Consider the following 11416-nt stretch of genomic DNA (forward strand, 5'->3'; position numbering starts at 1 on the left):
TCTTTCTTTCTTTCTTTCTTTCTTTCTTTCTTCCTTCCTTCCTTTCTCAAAAAATTAAACAAACTTAAAAAAATTAACAAGATTTTTTTCTCCTTCCCACCCCCCCACTGGGGAAAATAGAAAGAAAAGAAAACCCAAACCCTGGTAACAAATATGCCTAGTCAAGCAAAAGAATTTCCACCACTGTGTCCAAAAATGTATGCCTCATTGTGTATCTTGAATTCATCACGTCTTGATTAGGAGTTCAGTATCCTGCTTTACCTCCAGTCTTCTGAAATTGTGACCCATCATTGCAGTTGATCCCAGTTCCTAAGACTTTCAATCATTCTTTTTCTTTGCAATGTCAAAATCAATACATATATATCACATATATGTATATAATATATATATATATATTTCTTTTGGTTCTATTCATTTGACTTTGCACAAGTTCATACTGTAGGTCTTTTTACTATTTTTTCAGTGCCCAGGACCCGTTTGGCAGTCTGGTGAAGCCTATGGAATCTTTTTCAGAACAACTCTTTAAATAGATGAAGAAAAGGCTACCTTTCAATTAGAGATTAATGAAAATAAAGGTATGATTTTTTTTCCCATCCAAGTTCATAGACTCCCTGAAATCTTTCACCCCAGAGCAACAACTCCTTGAAAGGACAACAGGGAGGGTATCAGAGAAACCTGGGAGAACATGAACTGAACTGAACTGATACAGAATCAAGTGAAGACAATCTAAGTGGAGAACAATGTACACAATGATGAGAATATGGTAAAGACAAACAATTTTGAGGAAATGAAGAACTCTGGTCAGTGTAATGATTAACCTGCTATTCCAAAGGCCTAATGCTGAAACATGCTCCCCATATCCTGATAGAAGGTGGAAGGACTCAGAGTGCAGAATGAGACATATTTTGGGGGAGGGGAGGGCAATGCAGAAATACATTTTGCTTGATTATATGGGCCGCTAGGTGACAGAGTGGATATAGCCCCAAGCCTAGAGTCAGAAAGACTCATCTTCCTGAGTTCAAATCTGACCTCAGACACTTACTACCTGTGTGACCTTGGGCAAGTCACTTAACCCTGTTCTTCTCAGTTTCCTCTTCTGTCAAATGAACTGGAGAGGGTAATGGTAAACCATTCCAATATCTCTGCCACGAAAACCCCAAATGGAGTCACAAAGAGTCTAACAGAAATGAAAAAGGACTGAATACATGTATGTAACATGAATCTTGTTTTTCTTTCATTCTTGATTGAGGCAGAGGTTGGAGTGAGATAGAAGGGAAATTTTGGGTGATGAAAAAATAAAATATAATTTTTAAAAAAGGAACCATTTTTTTTAGATTCTATCCTACAACCTCAGATTCTAGTCTCTGGTTCCATAGTGCATGACCATTTACCTGCTATCTTTTTTTGGGGGGGGGGTTGGCTTATTTTTTAAATTTATAGTGATAGTCCTTGTTTTAAAATCACCTTCATTTCTAGATATATCCTACCAAAACACCTTCTCTGGCACAAGAGGGAAAAAAGCAGTTCAGCAAAACTAACCAATAGTAACCAAAGATGAAGCTAACCATAATTAACTGAGTTTGATATTATGTATATGTCATCTTCTTTGCTAGAATGTAAGCTCTTTGAAGGTAGGGACTGACTTTGACTTTGAATATGTATCCCAGTGCTTGGTACGAAGTTAATTGCTTGATATATTTTTTTTTCAAAAGTCATGCAATGTTTCACACCTAATGTCTACCACCTCTGCAAAGATGGTGTGGGGGTGTTGTATTTCCTCATTTCTTCTCCAGGGACAAATTTTGTCATTAAAATCCTACAGTTAGTTATGTTCTTAAAATCACACTTTAGTTGTGTTTTAATGTTCTTACCCTTTTCTGTTGCCATCATCGTGTATGCTGTTTTCTGGTTTCTGTTTAACTGATGCAAATTTCCCCACACTTTTCTGTCTTCTTTATATTCATCATTTCTTACATTTTCTTACCTTCTTACCTTAACATTTTTTACATTTCCTCTTAATTGTAATGGCAGGGTTGATTCCTTTGCAGTTGTGGCTAGATGCCAATGAAATATAAATTTCTAACTGCAACATTCTTGAACATTAAGCCAAGTTTCACAAATGATGTATGCTACCCATTCTGCCTGTAGGAGGAGGCATCTTTCTTTGATGATAATGCCTACCTGGAGCAGAGAGGTCATTGAAATAGATGAGCTGCCATAACACAGTTCTGACAAGGGTGGAGTAAATTCTCCACCCTTCTGCTCTCATCCTACAAGAGTATCAGGAGGAAGGGTCAGAATCAGTGTTATCTGTGCAGGCACGAATACTGACACCAATACTGATAGACCTCTGGCAAGTCAGCCTGAAATAAGTTAGATGAAAACCTGACTTTCATTTCTAGAGTCTAGATAAGGTAGACTTATAGAAAGGTATTTGCCTTTTCTCATCAGCAAATTAACTCCCTAAGTGCTCCAAAGTCTCATCTTTTCTCTAGTAGCTCTCACAAAACCATTGTTTCCTGTGCCCCTGAGGCCAAGGCCAAGTTGTACTCCACAGTTATTTCAGTACTTGGCTCCTCTAATCTCAGGCTAAGGCACTGGGACTGGAAGCTGTATGTCTGGCATAACTCACATGCCTGGAGAAAAAAGATGTAAAAATTTTATCCAACAGGTTTGGGAATAATTGTCCTGCATTTCAAACCATCCTACCTCCCTATTTTCCTGATGAGGAAACTGAGGCAGACTAAATGACTTTGCAAAGTTCATTCAGACAGTAACTGTTTAAGGGCAGGATTTGAACCCAGGTTTTTATATCCCTAAATACTTCATTCAAGCCAGTACTCCACACTGCCTTTAGGCATGATTATTCAGTCCTTTCTCTTTCCAGAGAACCCAGAGAAAGTGACTACCAGAAAGCTGTGGTATTAGAGAAATATTTCTCTAATTTATGCTTCCTGCCTAACCAGTACCCAATTCCTGCTTTCTATCAGTGCAATCTTAATCCCTGCGATGGCTTACATGTAAGAAAGTGATGCTCTTTGAGAAAACTGACAATACTTCTTAAATTCCTCACCAGGGTTCATTGCTATTTTGCTATTCTTTTATTATCTGGATGAATTTGGGTTTTACCTTTGCCAATACCAAAATAAACAAAAGGTGACATTCAAATAATAGGAAGTAGGATATTTGCTTTGACTTCATTTCAGGTTAATTAGGCTATAAATTGTTTATCTAATTGTGTTATTCCCTTTTGACTCAATGATGGAGGGGTCTTTATACTGAAGGGATGAGAGTAAGTTAATAGCCAGTTAACACAATAACACTTCATCTGTAATTTCATTATGTGACTACATTGGCTGAGACAGGGTTTGGAGCAATGGACTCAAAGATAGCTGTAGATGGTGACTGTAGCCATGAAATTAAACATGTTTTCTCCTTGGAAGGAAGGCTGTGTCAAACTTGGACAGCATACTGAAAAGCAGAGACATCATCATGCTGACAAAGGTCCACATAGTCAAAGCTATGGTTTTTCCAGTACCAATGTACGGCTGTGAGAATTGGACTATAAGGAAAGCTGAGCACCACAGAATCAATGTTTTCAAATTGTGGTGCTGGAGAAGACTTTTGGGAGTCCCTTGTACAGCAAGGGGGTCAAATAAGTCAATACCTGAAGAAATTAATTTAGATTATTCATTGGAAGGTCAACTACTAAAGCTGAAGTTTGAATACTTTGGCTACATAATGAGAAGACAGTGCTCATTGGAAAAGGCTCTTATGTTGGGAAAGATTAAAGGCAAAAAGAAGAGAGCATGGCAGAGGGTGAGATGGCTAGATAGAGTCGTGGAAATGATGAACATGAACTTGGACAGACTTTGAGAGGTAGTGGGATGGAAGGACCTAATAGGGCCATGAAGAGTTGGACATGACTGAAAAGCTCAACCACAACAACAACAGTAACAATACCTTTCCGTATTCTTCATGGTCATTTCTTATAGCACAGTAATATTCCATCACATTCACATGACGCGATTTATTTAAGCTTCTTCAATGTTCTGATGAGCTTTCTATTCTACTTCCAGTAAAAGAGAGTAAAAAGGCTGATTGACTAAGTAAAGATAGTTATTGGAGCGTGGGACATGTCAGTATTTTATTTTTGTTCCAGCACTGACAAAACATTTCATAATAATACACATTTTTTCTTTTAGTTTCTATCCTAAGATTCTTTGTATACTCAAAATAATAAATAGCCCCAAGGGAGAATTAAAGTAGATAATATAAAACCTCCCTTTTCTGCTTGTTGACATTGATTCTATTTAGCCAGTTTCTCAGAGCTGAGAGGTTCAAGGCAATCATCCCATTTCCCTCAGTATATAGTGTATAACTCCATCCTGACTTCAGGAAATTAAGGGAACTGAAATCAGAGGGCTTGAAGGGACCTGGAAGGTTCAGTCCTCTAACTTTACAAATAAGGAAACTAAGTCAGTAAAGCTCAGATCTTATAACATCAAAAGTGGAGGAAGAACTAAGTTAAGATAAATATTTAATCATGGAAGGGTTTTTTAATTAGAAGGCCATATGAAAGCAAATCTGCTTCCATAGGATGAAGGCTCAGTTTTTGTTTTTTTGGAGGCTACTATATTCAAGTCACTGAGCCATCATCTTTGATGACGCTTTCGAGATGGACTGATTCAAAGGTTTCTGTGCATTGGTTATTTGTTCCATAAAGTCTGTTAGACATGCTACATCCCCTCGGCAGCAGACCAACTTCCCTTTTTGTCAAGTGACTCCTTTCCTGTCCTGCTTTCAAACTCATGAAAAAAAATTCTAGTATTAGACAATACTTGGCACTTTCCAAGAAGAAAACTGTTCAAGAGGATTGGTTACTGGCCAAATACATGAAATACTTCTTTAAAAAGTCAGGGGAAGGGAAAGAATGTGTCTTTGAAATGCTTATAGAGTTCTTTGCCTAGAATTTCCAATGAGCACATAGATTATAACTCAACTTTGTTCATTTTTAAATTATTATTTAAATAAGAGAATCCTGAAACTTTTAAGGAAATCTAAAATCACATAGATCATTGTGGAATGTGATCAGAGAAATTCATGGTGTATTCTATTGTTACATAATATGGCAGACACATAACAGTATGACAATGGTGACATTTATATAGAGCTTTAAGCTTAGCAAAACATTTTCATGCCTTATTTCATTTGATCCTTGTAACAGTCCTGTGAGATAGGTGCTATTATCATTCCCATTTGACAAACGAAGAAACTGAGGCTGAGAGAGGATACTCTCCTTGCCTGAGGCCAGATTTGTACTCAGGTCTTCCTGCCTGTTGTTTGTCTTTCTTTTTTTTTATTTTCAATTTCTTTTTGCTTTTTGGAGGGGGGAAGGTAAGGCAATTGAGGTTAAGTGACTTGCCTAAGGTCACATGGCTAGTTTTTGTGTAAAGTGTCTGAGGCCAGATTTGAACTCAGGTCCTCCTGACTCCAGGGCTGGTGTTCTATTCACTGCACCACCTAGCTGCCCCTAGTCTTTCGTTTTCAAAGAGGACAAATGGCCTTAAGAGGGCGATGTCTTGACTTGCAAGGGAATTGGGTATAAGGTAGGCAGAGCTGTGCAAAGTTATCAGCTTTACTGTCTGCTCCAGACTCAGCAGAGTCCAGTGGTAAGACAAGAGTCAAGATGGCTGCCAATGGCCCAGCCAGACTTTCCTCCAAGTCCAGCATCCTATCCATTATGCTATCCAGATAGCACTAGGAGTTTCGATAGAAATACTACATAAAACTATATGAACTTTAGGATTTCAATTAGACATAGTACCCACAACAGAAGTTACAGGTGATACAGCATAAAGAGTGCTTGACCTGTAGATAAGAAATCTGAGTTAAACTCTGGTGGTTGTGTAACCCGGGGCATGTCATTTAGCTCTTATCTGTCACTGTTTCTTCATATGTAGAGATAATAATCACCTCCCTCTGAGGGCCGTTGGAAAGATCAATGAGATCCTATTTATAAAGTACTTTGCAAGTATTAAATCAGCATATCAATATCTATATTTATCTCTATGTAAACCAGTATATCAATATCTGTACATTATCTAAATATCTATTATTGTTGATGTTGGAATATTACACATCATTGTTTGTTTCTAGGGAATAGAATTCTTTAGGAGAAAATAATCCTTGGAGTTTGGAGCTTAAAGGAAGCTTAAAGATCATTTAGTCCAGGGAGTAAAACCATCTTTGGGGCTCACAGATCAATTTCAAGGGGTTGTGAGCTTGGATAGGAAAAAAATCTTTATTTTCACTAACTTTAACATTACTTATGAATGTAGGCAATATTCTTCTGAAAAGGCTCCCATTAGTTTCACCAGACTGTCAAAGTGGCTCCAAACACTGGAAGGAAAGGTCTCCTGATTGTAGGGTGAGCCCTAGATGTCACAGACAAGACACTGGAGACGCAGAGGGGGATAATTTAAGATCACTTGGCCAGCAGAGCTAGGCATTCAATCCAGATTATCCACTCTGATCCCAGTTCACCACCTGTTTCAATTCAGCTAAATGAAACTAATAGGAATGAAGTGCCTCTTGCTTATAGATGTGCCACATGCTGCAGGAGCCATGAAATTTACATTAGACAAAGACCCTGTCTTTATGGAACTGAATTGAAGGAGAACCTCGGTGATTTTAGAGGTGTTAAGCCCAAGGTCATGTCTGAGTTGACTGTGTGTGCTTGTGGTGACTCCTTCTCCTCTCTTCCCACTTCCCCATCTCCCCTCCCCCAAGCTTTTTACATGCTGTCACTTACCCTAGAGTGGGTGGAAAAAGAGAAGTAAAGTTTATAGTAATGACCATTTGAGGAAAGGTGTCGTCTCATGGACTGTCTTGTATTCATACTATCAATCTCTGTTCTCAGTTGACCCACTGTGTGTGTGTGTGTGTGTGTGTGTGTGTGTGTGTGAAGGGGTGAAGGTTTGTGATTAGTCAGATTATGGGAAGATAAATAACATCCAAGGGTATGTTGATGCTAGCTCCTACTAACTTGTGAAAATTTTCAGTGTGAGCACTGACAATTTGGAAATCTGCAAAAGCTACAAATCAGGGTTTGATTTTATCATTTTATTGATTGTCTAGACTTAAGAAAGTGATGGAAAAGTATTAATGCTGATTAAAATTAAAAGTGTGTCTTGGCATACTATGTTGTTGTTGTTTTTTGAGAGTTGGTTGTTAAACATTTGCCAGCATATCCCAGATAGCCAGTTAAGATTGGCTGGGCTTGTCTCCAACATAACTACACCTACCTTTATCTCCCCCAAATTTCCCATCCCTCTTCTGTCCAAGCACCCCACTTCTGGGACAGGTGCAGGATAGATGATAGCCTTTGTCTGGGCACCCACAGATATAGTTGTGCAGGTGCCATTGGGAGATTATCTTCTTCCTTCCTACCCACCCATCTTCCTGGCTTTGGCAGATGCCCCTGGAAAGGATAGGTTCTGTCCTTAGAAACATCAATACATAAGAAATGATGAATGAATGAATGAATGAGAAAGAATTTATTATACACTCATGATATACCAGGAACTGGGCAGACAAATATCAAAACAAAGTAAGTTCTTGTCCTTGAAGAGGAAGAGACAAGACATATAGAGAAACACTGGCCAGGGAAAGGCACTTTGGTCCTGAAAGTTAAGGAGGTGATGATTTGGGACTATAGGAGAATAGGTTGATATACCCCATCCCAGGATACACCACCCTCTTCCCTTTTTGTTTTGGGTAGGATAGAAGGAATCGTTCAGAATTAGCAGGCATGTATATAGTTTATTCTTTATTTGTAGATCTCATTGCATTATTTTAACTCCCTTCCCCAACCCACCCCTCTCCATGCTTGCCTTTTATTATCCAAAGCACCACCCTTCTTCTGGTCACCATTTCTCACAACCTCTAGGCTTACTCCTCACTCTCCATCCCCAGACATATCTAAGCATTTACTAAATCTTGTCAGTTTTCCATTTAAGTCTCACAGGTGTCATGTGTTCTATTTACTAATCCCTTCGCCACCTGTCACACCTTCAAGTTCATGTCCCACCATCTTTCTTGCACTGTCACAATAACCTTTTACTTGGTCTTTTGGCCTCCAGACTTTTCCTCTCCAATCCATTCTCCACCAAGTCACCACTGATCAGCACCACTGATGCTCAAGCATATCACTCCTCTGCTCAATAAATTTGTCTGCCTCTCCATTGACCCTAGGATCAAATATCACTCCATAGGATATTAGATTTAGGGCTGCAGATGAGGAAACTGGTCACACAGTTAGGAAGTGTCCGAGACAGGATTTGAACACAGATCTCCTTAATTCCAAGTTCTTCACTCTATCCATGGTACCATTCTGTTTTTTCATCATCAGCTCATCCTCTTTTAGTTCTATTTTTATATTAGTTTCATCATGCATTTTATTATTAGCACAGTAGTATCTGGCAATAATTTACAAATGAGTAAACCAGCCACATAGTGTGGGTGGTGCTCTTTTTTTCTGGTGGGGTGCCCACTAAGAAAGTTTGAAGACAATGTTGCCAAGCCATCTGATACACCCACTAATAGCAACTGCCTAATATATTGGAATTTTCTTTCTGAAAGCAGGCTCCAGAGACACACAAAACTTTGGAGAGTATTGCTTTTATAATAGAGGAACCTTAGAAGTATGAGGAGCAGAAATGTTTAGGTTTAGGGATTTTTGAGCACTTTAGTTCATAACCTGCCAACCACCAATTCACCTCCACAAGAAGAATGGAAAGAAGGGAACTCTTCTTCCCCTAGGAGATTGATCCCACTATTTTATTCTTCCAAATCCTAAATAAAAGGAAGAAGGAAGGGGGAAAGTATTTATAAAGCACTCATTATATGCCAAGTGCTTTAGAAACATTATCTCACTTGATCCTTACAACAACCCTGGGAGGTTGATACTATTATTTCCTCCTTTTTCCAGATGAAGAAATTAATGCAAACAGGGATGACAATGACATGCCAAGGGTCACAGAGATAGTAAGTGTCTGAGGTTGGAATGCAACTCAGGTCTTTTCTGTCTCCAAGAACAGCACTCTATCCACCCTGCTACCTACCTTTCAGAGTTTCTGGAGGGAGGAAGAAAGAGGCTGTGGGACAAAATTGTTTTGGGGACAAGTGCCACTGTTATCAGGAGAGAACAGCTAGATGGAAAGTGACAACCATAATGCAAATCCATGAATGTGATGGAAGAAGACTTTTTCCTTACACTTCAAAGTGAGGGGAGAATTACAGATTCTCAAGATCATACCTTTGATCCCTCCAACCCTGGAAGGGGGCCAATGTGAGGATGCCTGAGCACACTTGCCAGATGGTAGGATTTCAAGTTGAAATTGGCATTAAAGTCCAGCCAGTTCAAGTCCTTCACTTGATAGAGGAGAAACAGAAGCCTGATGAGATGAAATGATGAAAGGCTTAGCCATGGTCCCACAGGTAGTAAACTGAATTTCAAATGCAAGTCATCTGACTCCAAATCCTGAGCTGTTCTTTTGTCTGTGACACAGTGACTCACGTGATGTCATCTTCTGAGTGGCAAAATTAGGACTTGAACCCAGGATTTCTGATGCTAAGGTCACTCCTTTTGTGAATGCCCGGTATTGAGTAACTTAACAAAGGAACAAAATTAAGTTCACATTTTAAGGAAAAGCCCAAATACTACAAAATGTTGCACTTTTAGGACTGAAAAAATTCTTTAAAAAGCTTCCCTCCATCTCTGTTAGAGAACAACTCATGTCTTTGTTCTTCAATCTCAGTGGGCTGGTTCATTTGTGAAGAAGGCAAGAGAGGATATGCCTCAGCTTGGGGAAAAAACCATTTTTTAAATCTTAGGTTTATAACTTGAGCTCTGCCAATGGCCCTTTGCTTTTCACACTGTGGAGATTGGTCATATGGGTGTGGTGAGAACATCTGTCTGCACTGAATTGAATATCATGACCTACTTTTGCTATTTGCAGAACAAACAATGCAAAAATGGGGAATTTCTAGGGGCTCTTTAATATTGTCTGCATTTTCCTCTGATCTCTGAACAAACATTGCTTTTGTACATGCTCAAATTTATTCTTGTTGGTAATTTCTAGTCTAATTTGTATAATTTAAAGTGACACATCTTTAAAAAGAAAACCAATTCTAGGTATATAGTTTCTAATCCTACCCCCTTGGAATCTCAGAATTAGAGAATCCTGGAGTTGGATGAGACTTTAGTTCAACTTTCTAGCCAAGAGAAAAATTCTCCTGACAGATAGAAATTCAATATGGACCCAAACACTTCCAGCGATGCATTCATGCATCACTAAATGCATGCTTGTCTTCCTTTACTTAAACAGCTCTTAACAAGACTCCATTTGTCTCATATGGTCCGGAAATGTACCCCACTGTGATTTCTACTCAATGGTTTTACTGCTACCCACCTAGAATAATTATAAGGAAGAATAAAACACTAAGGAAAGTTTGACACTTAAAATTGTGCTAAATACAGGTTTTTGGAAATAAATTGATCACTGTCTCAAGAAATGTACCAGGGAAATTTTCATGCAATTACTTAGATTGCTGTTAAATTATACCAAGCTAAATGAATGCAAATTTTACCTTATGCTTTCTTTGTATTTCCATAGCTTATTCCATAGTACTCAGACAAATATGCAGACCTTCATTTGATATTTGTGATCACATGAATGCATTTCTGTAGTCAGTCAATAAGCATTTATTAGGTGCTTACAAAATGTCAGCAACTGTGCTAAGTGCTGAAGATACCAAGAAAGACAAAAGACAATGCCTACCCTCAAGGAGCTCATAATCTAATGGGGAAGAAAATAAGCAAACACATTCATATCTCTGTGTCCCATGTGAGAGGCATCAACACAGCTATACTTACTACTTTTTAATAAAAATTGTACAAAGTTTCATAATTTTGTCCTGGTCAAATGTATATAGAGCCAACCTCAAAGTCAAGAGGGCCTGGGTTCAAGTCACTCTCTGACTAGAGACTGTGAAATCTTGGATAAGTCACTCTCTTGGTGTCCCAACAACTCTGAAAAATTGCAAGTTTCAAAGTAAATGTAGCTCTCTATTGGTAGAGGGAGCTTCCTTATCAAGGACTCCCTATACCAATGAAATCACAGGTCTAAAACAATACCAAACCTTTATTATTATTATTTTTTAAATAGAGTGTATAGTTTTCTCATTATAGAGCTGCTGGTAAATCAGTCAACAATAATTTGTTAAGCACCTGATTTGTATTGGGCTCTATACTAGGAATTGGATATACAAATACAAAAAAAAAGAAAGGAAGGAGGGAGGGAGGGAAGAAAGAAAGAAAGAAAGAAAGAAAGAAAGAAAGAAAGAAAGAAAG

Source organism: Petaurus breviceps, unplaced genomic scaffold (genome assembly GCF_028583685.1).
Source record: "Petaurus breviceps papuanus isolate PSGF00001 unplaced genomic scaffold, PetGlider_PUasm1.0 126, whole genome shotgun sequence".
In the NCBI taxonomy this organism is placed as follows: Eukaryota; Metazoa; Chordata; class Mammalia; order Diprotodontia; family Petauridae; genus Petaurus; species Petaurus breviceps.